Raw genomic sequence first — 11,436 nt, 5'->3', positions numbered from 1 at the left:
CATGTTTTCATATGTCTCTTGGCCTTCTGTATGTCCTCTTTTGAAAAGTGTCTAAGTCCAACATGGCCTTCTGTATGTCCTCTTTTGAAAAGTGTCTAAGTCCAACATGGCCTTCTGTATGTCCTCTTTTGAAAAGTGTCTAAGTCCAACATGGCCTTCTGTATGTCCTCTTTTGAAAAGTGTCTAAGTCCAACATGGCCTTCTGTATGTCCTCTTTTGAAAAGTGTCTAAGTCCAACATGGCCTTCTGTATGTCCTCTTTTGAAAAGTGTCTAAGTCCAACATGGCCTTCTGTATGTCCTCTTTTGAAAAGTGTCTAAGTCCAACATGGCCTTCTGTATGTCCTCTTTTGAAAAGTGTCTAAGTCCAACATGGCCTTCTGTATGTCCTCTTTTGAAAAGTGTCTAATTGCATGTATCTGTCCGATTTTCCCAACACCATTTATGGAAGAGACTGTCTTAACTCCATTGTATGCTCTTGCCTCCTTTGTCAAATATTAATTGAGCATAATAGCTTGGGTTGATTTCTGGGTTCTCTGTTCTGTTCCATTGGTCTATATATCTGTTTTGGTGCTAGTACCAGGCAGACTTGAGTACAGTGGCTTTGTAATATAGCTTGATATCTTGTATTACGATCCCTCCAACTTTGTTCTTCATGCCTGTCCTCATTTGACAGCATGCTCCCATGGAACCTTCAAAGCCCGATGTAGTTGTCACCGCCACTAAGAAGCCTTCCTTACCGCAATCCTGTGCTCTAGCTACCCGTAAATAAAATTCATCACCATGCACTGTAGTTTGTACGTCCTTTTGTAGCTGCAATGTTTGGAACTGTTGCTTGTTAACACATCTGTCTTCTCAGCACATATGTGGATCTCCTGAGTGCAAAGACCAGGTCTTTATCATCTTTGCTGTAACAGTGCCTACTATAGGACTGGTTGTATAGCAGAAACTCAATCAAGATTTGTGGAAGGAAGAAAAGAAGGAAGGACTTCAATTTATTGCCTCTTTTCTGTAGTTATAAACTTACAGGAAATCTTCAAAGTGCTAGTCAGCAGGGCTACACCACTGTCTGATGAGGTTTTGCTGGGCTTAACAGTTTACCCACCTTCCTTCCTCCTACCACACACACACACACACACACACACATTGCCACAGCTTCACTTTTGAGTAACCCAATCTATTTTAATAGGCCTCATTTCCCTTCCCTTCAAAATGTAGAGAAATGTAATGAAATCCCCTTTAAGTTCTCTTTCTCGAAATTCATGAGTGACATTTTAATTGTTATGGTCCCTTTATATGTATATAACTCTGCCTCCTCTCTCTTTGTTTCTTTCCCTTTTTATTCATTAAAAAGTGTGTGTGTGTGTGTGTGTGTGTGTATTTAGCATCAAGCAATAATCAAATTCTCAAAGCTGGTTACTTAAAGTATTGCTTTATAGACACCAGAAAATTTTGTCCTCGTAATACTTCTGTGAAATCAGTTCTTATTACCCTAGTAAGTGTAGAGCAGAGATTTTAATCTAGTCAGACTGGCTCACAACTAAGGAATGAATAGTGGTGCAAGAGAGGAGATGAGGATGGGTTGGTGAGAGAAAGCACCCTATGTGGTGACTTAGTGGATAGGTGGGTGGGTGGTGGTAAAGCAGAGAGAGGGATGAGATAGACCTGAAGGTTGTGACTTTGGCATGGGGTAGGTGGTGCTGGAGAAAGCATGGGTTCATCTTTTGCCTGAGCTTCACACATACAGTAACTTGGAAGAGCTTACCCTGCTACTGTGTGGCATTAAGAGAACCCCTTGTAATCCTGATTCCAATTTTGATCTGTGCATAACGGGTTCTTCAGCCAGGGTTGGCATCACATGTGGGATGTGAACACTTCACTGGAATGTCACAGGGATTACTGTCTTGTAATTCTGTCCTCTCAGGAAGTTTTTGAGCATCAGATGAGATCATGAGAGGCGGCCTGGCTGAGTGGGAAACCAGAACACATAGGCAGATGCTCCCTACCTATCTCTGAACCCTTGTGGAAAGTCATCTAATGTCACCAGACCTTAATTTCCCCACTAGTGCAATGGTATGACTTCAGAGGGCTGCTGTGAAATGGGTGAAGGAAGTTATTGTGAGGATGTACTTTGGAATGGTTGGGCATTTCACAAACATGGGGGTTTGCTATGATTATACTTACATGCTATGGGGGAAATGGGCTCTACATAATATGTGTATCACTCTACATAGTATGTGTATCACTCACGCATATAATTTCCATTGATAAACATGAATGTAGTTGTAGAACAAATGCAATGTATTGGCCTGAATTTTCAAATGATGCTCTGAAATCACTGAATGTGAGAGCCCTTAATAGAGAGAATGTATTAAGTGTCTTTACTTATTCATTCATTTCACAAGCATGTTCAAGCACTGGCCAGGGCACAGGAGTGAACCGTTCAGAAACATTCCCAGGCTTTAATGAGGTTGTATTCTAGTGAGGGAAGACAGGCAATAAATACTAGTAAGTAAACAAACAATAAGATAAATAAGCTACATATTTTCAGATTGTATTAAGTATTGTGAAGGAAGCAATCCAAGTGCTGAGGAGAGAGTTAACTTGGGGACCAGGAAGTGGCAGTTACTTTAAATAGGGGATCAAGAAGGAGAAAGCTATGGGAACACCCAGAAGGAAAAGATTCTGAGCATAGATGTGACCAGTGCAAAGACCCTTAGCTGGGAACCAATCTACCCTATCCAAGAAACAAGAAGGCTGGAGTCGCTGCGGTGTTGTGAGTGAGGGGAAGAATGATGATAAATGAAGCTGAAGTGATCATATCATGTGGTAGACCAGATCATATAGGACATGGTGGAGTTTAACTTTATTCTAGGTATAATAGAAGCCACTGGAGGATTGGAAGCAGGAGGACAACATCATTTGAGTTAAGCTTCTCAAAGACCCCTGTTACTACTGGCTGGAGGTAGGATTGAGATGGGGCAAGTGTGGGCAGGCTAAGACCAGTAGGAGGCAGGCTTCCAGGCCAGAGGTAAAGAGAGGGGTGGAAAGAAGTTTGGGAAAAGTTTGGGGGATAGAAGCAAAAGGACTTGTTGATGGGTTAGATGTGGGTAATGAGAGAAACAGAGCAGGTGAAAAAGACTCCCAGATGTTGGCCAGATATAAGTACAGTCTTGACTCAAACTCTTGGCTCCAGATTCTCACAGGTCTGAGTTCTCTTGTGAGATTGCAGTAAACAGAAACCTTTTATTTAGCTACACCCAGAGTAGTTCAGTCATCACAATGAACAAGACCTACTCAAAACAAGAGTTTTTGGAGCTGGACATGGACCAAAGAAAGAAGAGAAGTTAAAGGGTAGAAATGGAAAGAATGGTCCCTCTTGTCTTTTCATTGGCATTATTATTGACTGTCCCTCTGCCTTGACAATCCCTCTTCATTTCTGTGGGAAAAGCCAGAAGTAAAGAAAAGAGCCCCCAAATGTTGATCCTTACATCCATTTTAATCCTGGCCTTTATTTCTCTTGCTGTGTCATTTCTGAGATTAACCCAACATGTTGGGCCATGGAAGAGCAGAGAAGGGAAGATGACTGGAGAAACACCAGGGGAGATGAGAGAGGCAGTCAAAATTTACACTAAATAAGGGACAGAGCTGCTGTGGATCTTGCTTCTTATTCCTCTCTTCCAGCCTCACACATTGAGCTTGAGTGTACTTCTACATCCACAGTGGATGACCGTATTGAAATAAAGACCTACACCTAGAAAAAAAATGCTTCTATAAAAGGACTCCAGCATTTCATCCCCACAACCTTGTGGCTCTGCCCCAAGTTAACCCTGAAACAAGAAAACAGACTTAGTGGAGCATTTATTACAAGGTTTCATAATCTCCTATTTGAGAGCAGCTGATGGTACAAAGTGTGGAGTCTACTGGATCTGATTATTTAACAGATGGTTCTGTTTTCAAATTTACTCCAAATGTTCAGATGTTTTTTCACTAAATTCATATTTCCCATCTGCTACTACCCCCTGGGGCTGAGCTTTAATCTGGGTTGTAGCTTGTAAGTTTAAACAATGTTCTTCTAATCTCCCAACAGAAAGAATTCCCAAACACCAGAGGCATCCACAGGAGCCAGATAATGACTACACATGGATACAGGAGGATTATTTTCTGAGGTGGGGCAATCAGACCTCCTGCCAGAAGTGGACTCAGATATGCCCTATTTGGAGAAACCTCAAAACTTGGCTCAAATGACCTTGAGTTTTGAACAGTATGTTCCATTCCTCGGGCAGCACATGCTAGTACATCAAAATTATTAGTAGCAAATTAAAACTCCTTTAACAGAGAATAAAGGCACTAAGTAACTGTATTATTGGTCCATTATGTGTCCCTAATTGTGTCACCTCGCTCCTCAGTCGGGTTTTATGTTCATTATTTTCAGGTCCGTTTCCCACTGCTGTGCATTCATGGTCTCCCTTTTCTCTCTCTCCACTCCAGCTGCCTACAGCTGTCAGCCACCCACTCCAACTTTGCCTTTCTAGTGTTTTCAACTCCCTGCCAGCATTATGAAATTTAATTTATAACAAAAGCGCTCTCTGGGTCTCCTTTTCTTGACGAACTTCTGCTTTCTTCCTTCATTTAGAATCCTCCTCTGTTCTCTGGGCACCTGTTCCTCAATCTGTCCTCTTACAACATTGCCTTTTCCTTGCTCAAGTGCATGTAGCTAAGTGGACACAGAAAAGAGAACAAAAGCTTTGGAAGGTGGTGGGATGTGCCCTGAGCTAGGGTGGTAGGAGAGGGAGAGTGTGCTGGTTTGGAGATGGAGTTCTGAGTTGCTGTGTAACACATCTGTAGGGACCACTATTCCCATAGCAAATAAGGTGGACGGTGATTTCTGCAGCTCTAAGATAATGAGTTGATGCTCCCTGGAGTTGTGCAAAGCAATAGGGCTCCCACCAATGAGCTGTGAATCCTGGGACCACTTAATACCCATGTAGAGTCTCTGGGATTCCATTTTCTCATCTGATGAAGAAGCTTTGTATATAATGATTTCTAACATCATTTCTGCCACTGTTTGTAAGGCCATTGGAAAGAAAAGACCCATCCCTGTTCTTTCTGTGTGTACCTCATAAAAATATTGGGCAAAGCCATCTAAACAATATGTGGGACCCAGTGAAAAATGAAAATGTGAGGAAGAGGCCCTGTTCAATGACAACCAAAAATTTTAAGACGGTAATTACAGAACATTAAACTAAGCATGAGGCCTTGTCTGACTAGTTCACATGCCCACGAAGCTGGCCCTGATGCTGTCAATACCAAGTGACCATGTGTAGTCTACTGATAAAATCATGCCTACTTGAAAAGCCATGGATTTCTCAAAAAGGAGAATTTTCCTGAGTCAATCAAGTGAATAATAGATGGATCCTCAGATAGAAAACCAGATACTAAAAAATTGTCCTGGGTGTTGTCTCTTGGGTCTATATTTCAAGGAACTGGATGACAGTGACATCCACCACATTAAGGCAGGTCTAAAGCTTGGATAGGATCAGGTTTATGGGCATTGAAGGCAAGTAATATGAGTAAAGTGGATTCTCTAATTTTATATTATTCTCTGGGTTTAATTTCTGTACAAAGACAGAGAAAGTATTATTCAGCAGAATTTTTCTTAGAAATGCACTGTACCTATGTGGAAAAAATTCTTTGACACATTTCTAAAGTTGGAAGTTGAGATCCCAAGGGTATGTTTCAATAGCAGGAGATGGTTGCCAAACTGCTATGCATAAGGTAAGAAAAGGAGCTTTTCTTAAGACTTCGTTTGGAACAAAGGGTTGAGAAACCACAAGAAGGAAGATGGGAGATGAGGGGAGGAGACTGGCATAGCAATGCAGAAGGAGAGAGAGCGGGGGGTGGGGGGGAGAGAGAGAGAGATGGAGATGCCTGCTGGCCCCAATATGGTAGGGGACTTTGGATAACAAATGTTCAAGAAGGGATTTTCCACTTGCTTGGTAGGTGATATAAGTCATTGTTTCTTCTGGGCTTCTACAAGAATCTTTGGTAGCCCAGATTATGTGGTGCTGTGTTGTGTATGTGTGAGTGTACATGTGTGCACAATGCTCTTTTAGGAATGAAATAGATGCTGATTTCTGTGTATTGTCTGATTCAGTGTAAAGGCAGACACAGCATCTGTGAAGAAGACACTCAGGGAAGAAAGGACCTGAGGCTGTAGGGTCCTGACAAGTTTCTGGGCTTTCCTAGGCCTTGGTAATTGGTGATGTAGGTGGTATAGGAGATGGTTTAAAACAATTTCTTTTAGAACAAAGGGATAGGGAGGACTTCAGCTTACATCTGCATTTTCTTTCCTTTCACCATTCCTAAGCCTTTAGAAAAGTATTGTTTAAACATTCCAGCTTGGTCTCAAGCTGTAGTACAGAATATGAAGAAAGGGCTCATGTGTCCACACTTGGACCAGAAAGGGAAACAGTAGAGAAGCACCCCTCTCCACTTCCTTCGGCTTGCACACTAGTGCTGATTGTTCTTAGTGTGAGAGATGTTCATGGGGATGGTGAATTTTGGGGACAAGCATCCAGGTTATAAGATCCAATTCTCCTACCCCCACATGAATATGGAGAATCTCTCTTCTCTGTCATACTCAAAGCATCTAGGGCTTTATTTTATTTTAAAAAGACATCTAATGTCCTTTGATCCATCTGTTGTGTATTCATCTACTTCACATGTATGCAGTTGGGGAACCATAATAAGGGCTATATTTCTGGGTAGATAATATTTCTGAGCATTCTGGGATTCCATAAATCTTAAATCATGCCACGATACACGTCTGTGGAAGCTTCCCCCTAAAATAGAAATGCTGTTATAGATCCCACAGTGTTAATATTTTAAAAAGTTGATAAATGAGTAAAAATGCAATTTAATCATTAAAATTTTAAAAATTCTGTTCATGCTTCTTATCTACTCAGTTACATTCTCAGAGCTCATTTGCACTTTGTACTTAATGAGTGCTTTATTTATAGCTTCATTGTGTAAGATGATAATTCAGGGAACCAATGGATAAGTTCTTGCTGGGGGAAAAAGTCCTTTCCTTAATAAGTAATTTCTTAGCAATGGTGTTTTAGTCAAGATTCTCTGACGACAGGCAACAGAATTTCACAGAAATGAGTTCTAATATAAGGAGGTATTTGATGGACCCCCAGAACAGGAAATGAGTGAAATCCTCTTAACTGGACGTTGGAATTGGAAATCACGAACTAAGATAAATTCCCCTGCTAGAATTCCTTCCATCTCTCCTTGAGTTGGATGAGAGAACTACCTTTTAAGTTCTTGCTTCAGCCCATTTCTTTTTTCTCTCCACCCCTGAGTTGCACCATATCTCTGTGATGGTTCATGGTTTGCAACAACATTGTAGGTCCAAGTTACCTATGCTGAGGAGACCATGTGCTAGGCAAGAGGAGCTGCAATACTCAGGTTTGCTTGTGGAGCTGAAGTTGTGCATCTTAGGAGGCAGAGGAGCATTGTTCATTCTTGAGGAAGATGGTGCAGGAGATGTGGAAGGAACCCAAATGCCATCTGGCTGAGACTGAGCAGAGACAGAAATTGGAGAGGAGAGGATTTTTGATTTTATGTATTTAACTTTTTGTACTTTGAGCTTTAAAAAGGGACTTCGTTTGGGGTTTAACTTTCAGGCTTTCATTTCACTGGGAATTGAATAATTAGAGGGAGTTTCTGTTACATAACTCTGGAATAGTCTTCATTGTATTAGTTGGGTTCATTGTATAATCTTTGGCAAGCTCTACTGAACCATGTGGCTAGGCATGATTGGAGATGGGAAATAGAATAGAGAGTGATTCTTTGGACTACGAGGAAACTGATCTTGGAGGTAATAAATGTCTTTTTCCAACGTAGAGAGCTCTGGGGGCAACAGAAATCCAGGAGAGCAGATTAAGAGTGGTAGGCATCCAGGGCCAGGGGGATGAACTGTCCTGGCTTTCCTAGGACTGAAGGCATTCCTGGGATATGAGCCTTTTTAGTGCTAACATCAAGAAATTTCCAGGTAAATCAGGCCAGTCGGTTAACTTACCTACAGGAGGGAACAGACTGGCTCTGAGGCATGGCTGGGTTTTTCCCTGGATGGTGGCAATGATGTGATAAAAATTGGGAGGAAACAATCTTTCAATCTTCACAGCCCTTGCTCCCTTTAGCATTATGGTTTCAGAGTGGTTGGGCTGGTTTTTAAAAGGGGGAAAGCAGAAGCTGCTAGTTCTCTCAAGATCTAGGCTTGAAAGTTTCAAAATGTGACTTGCACCACATCCTTTTGGTTAAAGCAGAAACAAAGAGAGCCTAAATTTAAGAGGAGAGAAAAAAGTCTTCAGACAAAGCAGGATACACATGCAGTGAGGGAAGAAATTGATTATGCCAATCTGCTACAAATATAATTTTGTAAATTACAAAACACAGGAATTAAAATGTCAATATTGTAAGGGCACATTATATGCCAGGTCTGTCTACTTGGAGGTAAATAAGATAGTTTCTGTCTTTAAGAACTTACATTCTAGAAGGATAGATAGACATGCAGGTGTACAAATGCAATGCAACATAATGTATGTATATTTACATGTAAGTATCTGCAAGTTATAGAAGGAATATATAAAAATCTGTGATTTTTTAAAATTGGAGGTAGTAGAAAATAATCTGATTTCACAGACAGCATAGGGGATTTCAGGGGTGAATAGGAATTTTATGGTGCTTAAGAAGCATTAGAGCATACCAGGCATGGGGAAATAATGTACAGAGTTCCAGGAATTTAAGAGTGCATTGTTTGCACTGTAAGACTGGAATGTAAATGTGTGTGGAGCATGAGCCATAAGAGATGGAAATGAAGGAGCAGGTAGGGAATCTGATCAGCTTGTCTGCCATGTTGTAGAATCAATTTATTTCAAAATGAGAGAGTGACTTAACTAATACTTAATGTATAATAATCTATATATATAAAAGCCAAACGACCAGAATGACAAACGACCAGAATGACCGGAACGACCGGAAAAACCTGTCACTATGATGCATACTGTGATGGCCAACTGGCCCAATAAGGGCCCCGATCGGCCCCCAACCTCCCATGGCCATTCCCCCCAGCTGGCCTGGCCCCCTAATTGGCCCCTCCCACCCCAATCGAGGGCAGGGCTGGTCAGCCAACCTCCCATGGCCCCTCCCCCCCACCAGCCCAATTGTCCCCTATCGGGGTGGGCAGCCAGACCCCACCCATGCATGAATTCATGCACTGGGCCTCTGGTAGTAAATAATAATAACAATTACTAATAACTAATAGCTAATGAACATATACTCTTTGCCAGGCTCTATTCTAAGCACTTTGAAGTCATTTGCTATCACAAGAACTCTAAAAGGAAGCTTACCATTATTAGCATCCCCACTTTACAGTTGAGGAAACTGAGGCACAGAGAAGACTACTTGCTCAGTATTACATAGGCGTAAAGGGCTCAGCCTAAATTTCAATAGAGGCTGTCTGTTGCTTAACCACTGTGCTATATTTCCATCTACTCCAGGGCAGATTGTTGTTAAGAGTGACTAGAGATGTTTCCACTACTTGGGAGACCATTGAAATAAGCTAGATGAATGTTGTAATATCCTGAAAAAAAGGCAACAATAGTAAAAAGAAGTGGCACAGATGAATCCCAAAACTGTTAAAGGAATATCTATAGCTATATATCAATTCATTTATCAATTGAATATGGAGAATAAGGAAAGAAAAACTGAGGATGACTTTCAAGTTTCTGGTTTTGGTAAGCTGATGAATGGAGGAGCCATTATCAAGGATAAGAAATGGAAGAGGATAGTTCAATTTGGAGGAAATGACAAAGAGTTCAGTTTGGACACATTTTGAAATGATCATGGGACAACTGAGCAGATATATGTGGGAGATGGTTGGAAAAAGGGATAGATTCAACGGAAGAGGAAGTTTCAAGGAGGAGTGCCAAATGCATTCATTAGAAAGGTCAAATAGGGTGAGGCATGTGGAGATTCCATTGGATCTGTAACTACAGAGGTCAACATGACCTTGACAACAACAGAGTGAGTGGAGGGGTGGCTGGAAGCCAGATTGCTGTGGGTGACGAAAACAGGAAATGAAATCAGCAAGGGGTGGCCTAGATTTCCAAGAACTTGCCTGGGAAGAGAAGGAGAGGGTTAGAGCAGGAACCACACAGAGATGGAGGTTAGAGAGGAGGCATTTTGTTGGCTCCTTTTTTTTTTAAAAAAGAATGGGTTTCTTTTCTGAGGTGAGGGAATCAGAGGAGAGAGGCTTAAGGGGTAGGAAGAAGAGAGGCATGGTTGATGGTTATACGTGTCCCAGTAGAACAAAAGCAGGGAAAACAAAGGACAGGTGGAAGGGTTAGCCTTAAAGGACATTTCTCCTTTTAAAACAGAAGGAAAGAAGACAAGAATATTTAGAAAAATGACTATATTTGTAGTTGTGGGAGTTGGGTAGGAGATTGAGAAATTTTATAAAAATATTTAAAAAGTATTAGCAAAAGTCATTTGTCCAAAGAGGAGAAGAGGGCTAAGAATCTGGAATTAGATAATGAAGGTTGGAATAGCATTTTGGTAAATAGGATGATGGAAGGAAAATTGCATTCATAGAGAATTCATTATGTGCTAAGCACTACTCTAGGTCTCTATGCAAAATAATAGTGGTAAAATGTACACATAACATAAATTATACCACCTTAACCATTCTTGGTGTACAGCCCAGGAATGATAAGTATATTCACATTGTTGTATAACCAATCTCCAGAACTATTTTCATCTTAGAAAACTGACACTCTGTACACATTAAAAAACTCCTATCCCTTCTACTCTGAGCCCCTGGCAGCCACCATTCTATTCTTTGTCTCTATACATTTGATGGCTCTAAATACTTCATATAATTGGAATCATGCAATATTTTATTTTTGTGACTGGCTTATTTCACTTAGCATAATGACTTCAAGTTTCAAACATGTTGTAGCATGTGTCAGAATTTCCTTCCTTTTTAAGGTTGAATAATATTCCACTGTGTGTGTGTCTGTGCACGCACATGCATGTGCGTATTACATTGTGTTTATTCATTCATCTTCTATCAATGTACACTTAAGTTGCTTCTACCTCTTGGCTATTGTGCATAATGCTTCTAGAAACATGAGTGTACAAATACAGGGTGTCCCCCCTAAAATGAATACACACTTTAATAGCTGATAGCTCAATTTTGTAAATGAAATATATTTTAATCAACACACTTATTCAAGTATGTGTATACATTCTTTTGGGACAACCTATATCTGTTATAGACCCTGCTTTCAATTTTGGGAGGTATATACCTTATGAGGTGTGTTTATCCAAAATGTTCTCTCTCTCTCTCTCTCTCTCTCTCTCTCTCTTTC

This window comes from Myotis brandtii, unplaced genomic scaffold (assembly GCF_000412655.1).
Source record: "Myotis brandtii unplaced genomic scaffold, ASM41265v1 scaffold65, whole genome shotgun sequence".
In the NCBI taxonomy this organism is placed as follows: domain Eukaryota; kingdom Metazoa; phylum Chordata; class Mammalia; order Chiroptera; family Vespertilionidae; genus Myotis; species Myotis brandtii.
This window is presented reverse-complemented; position numbering follows the sequence as displayed.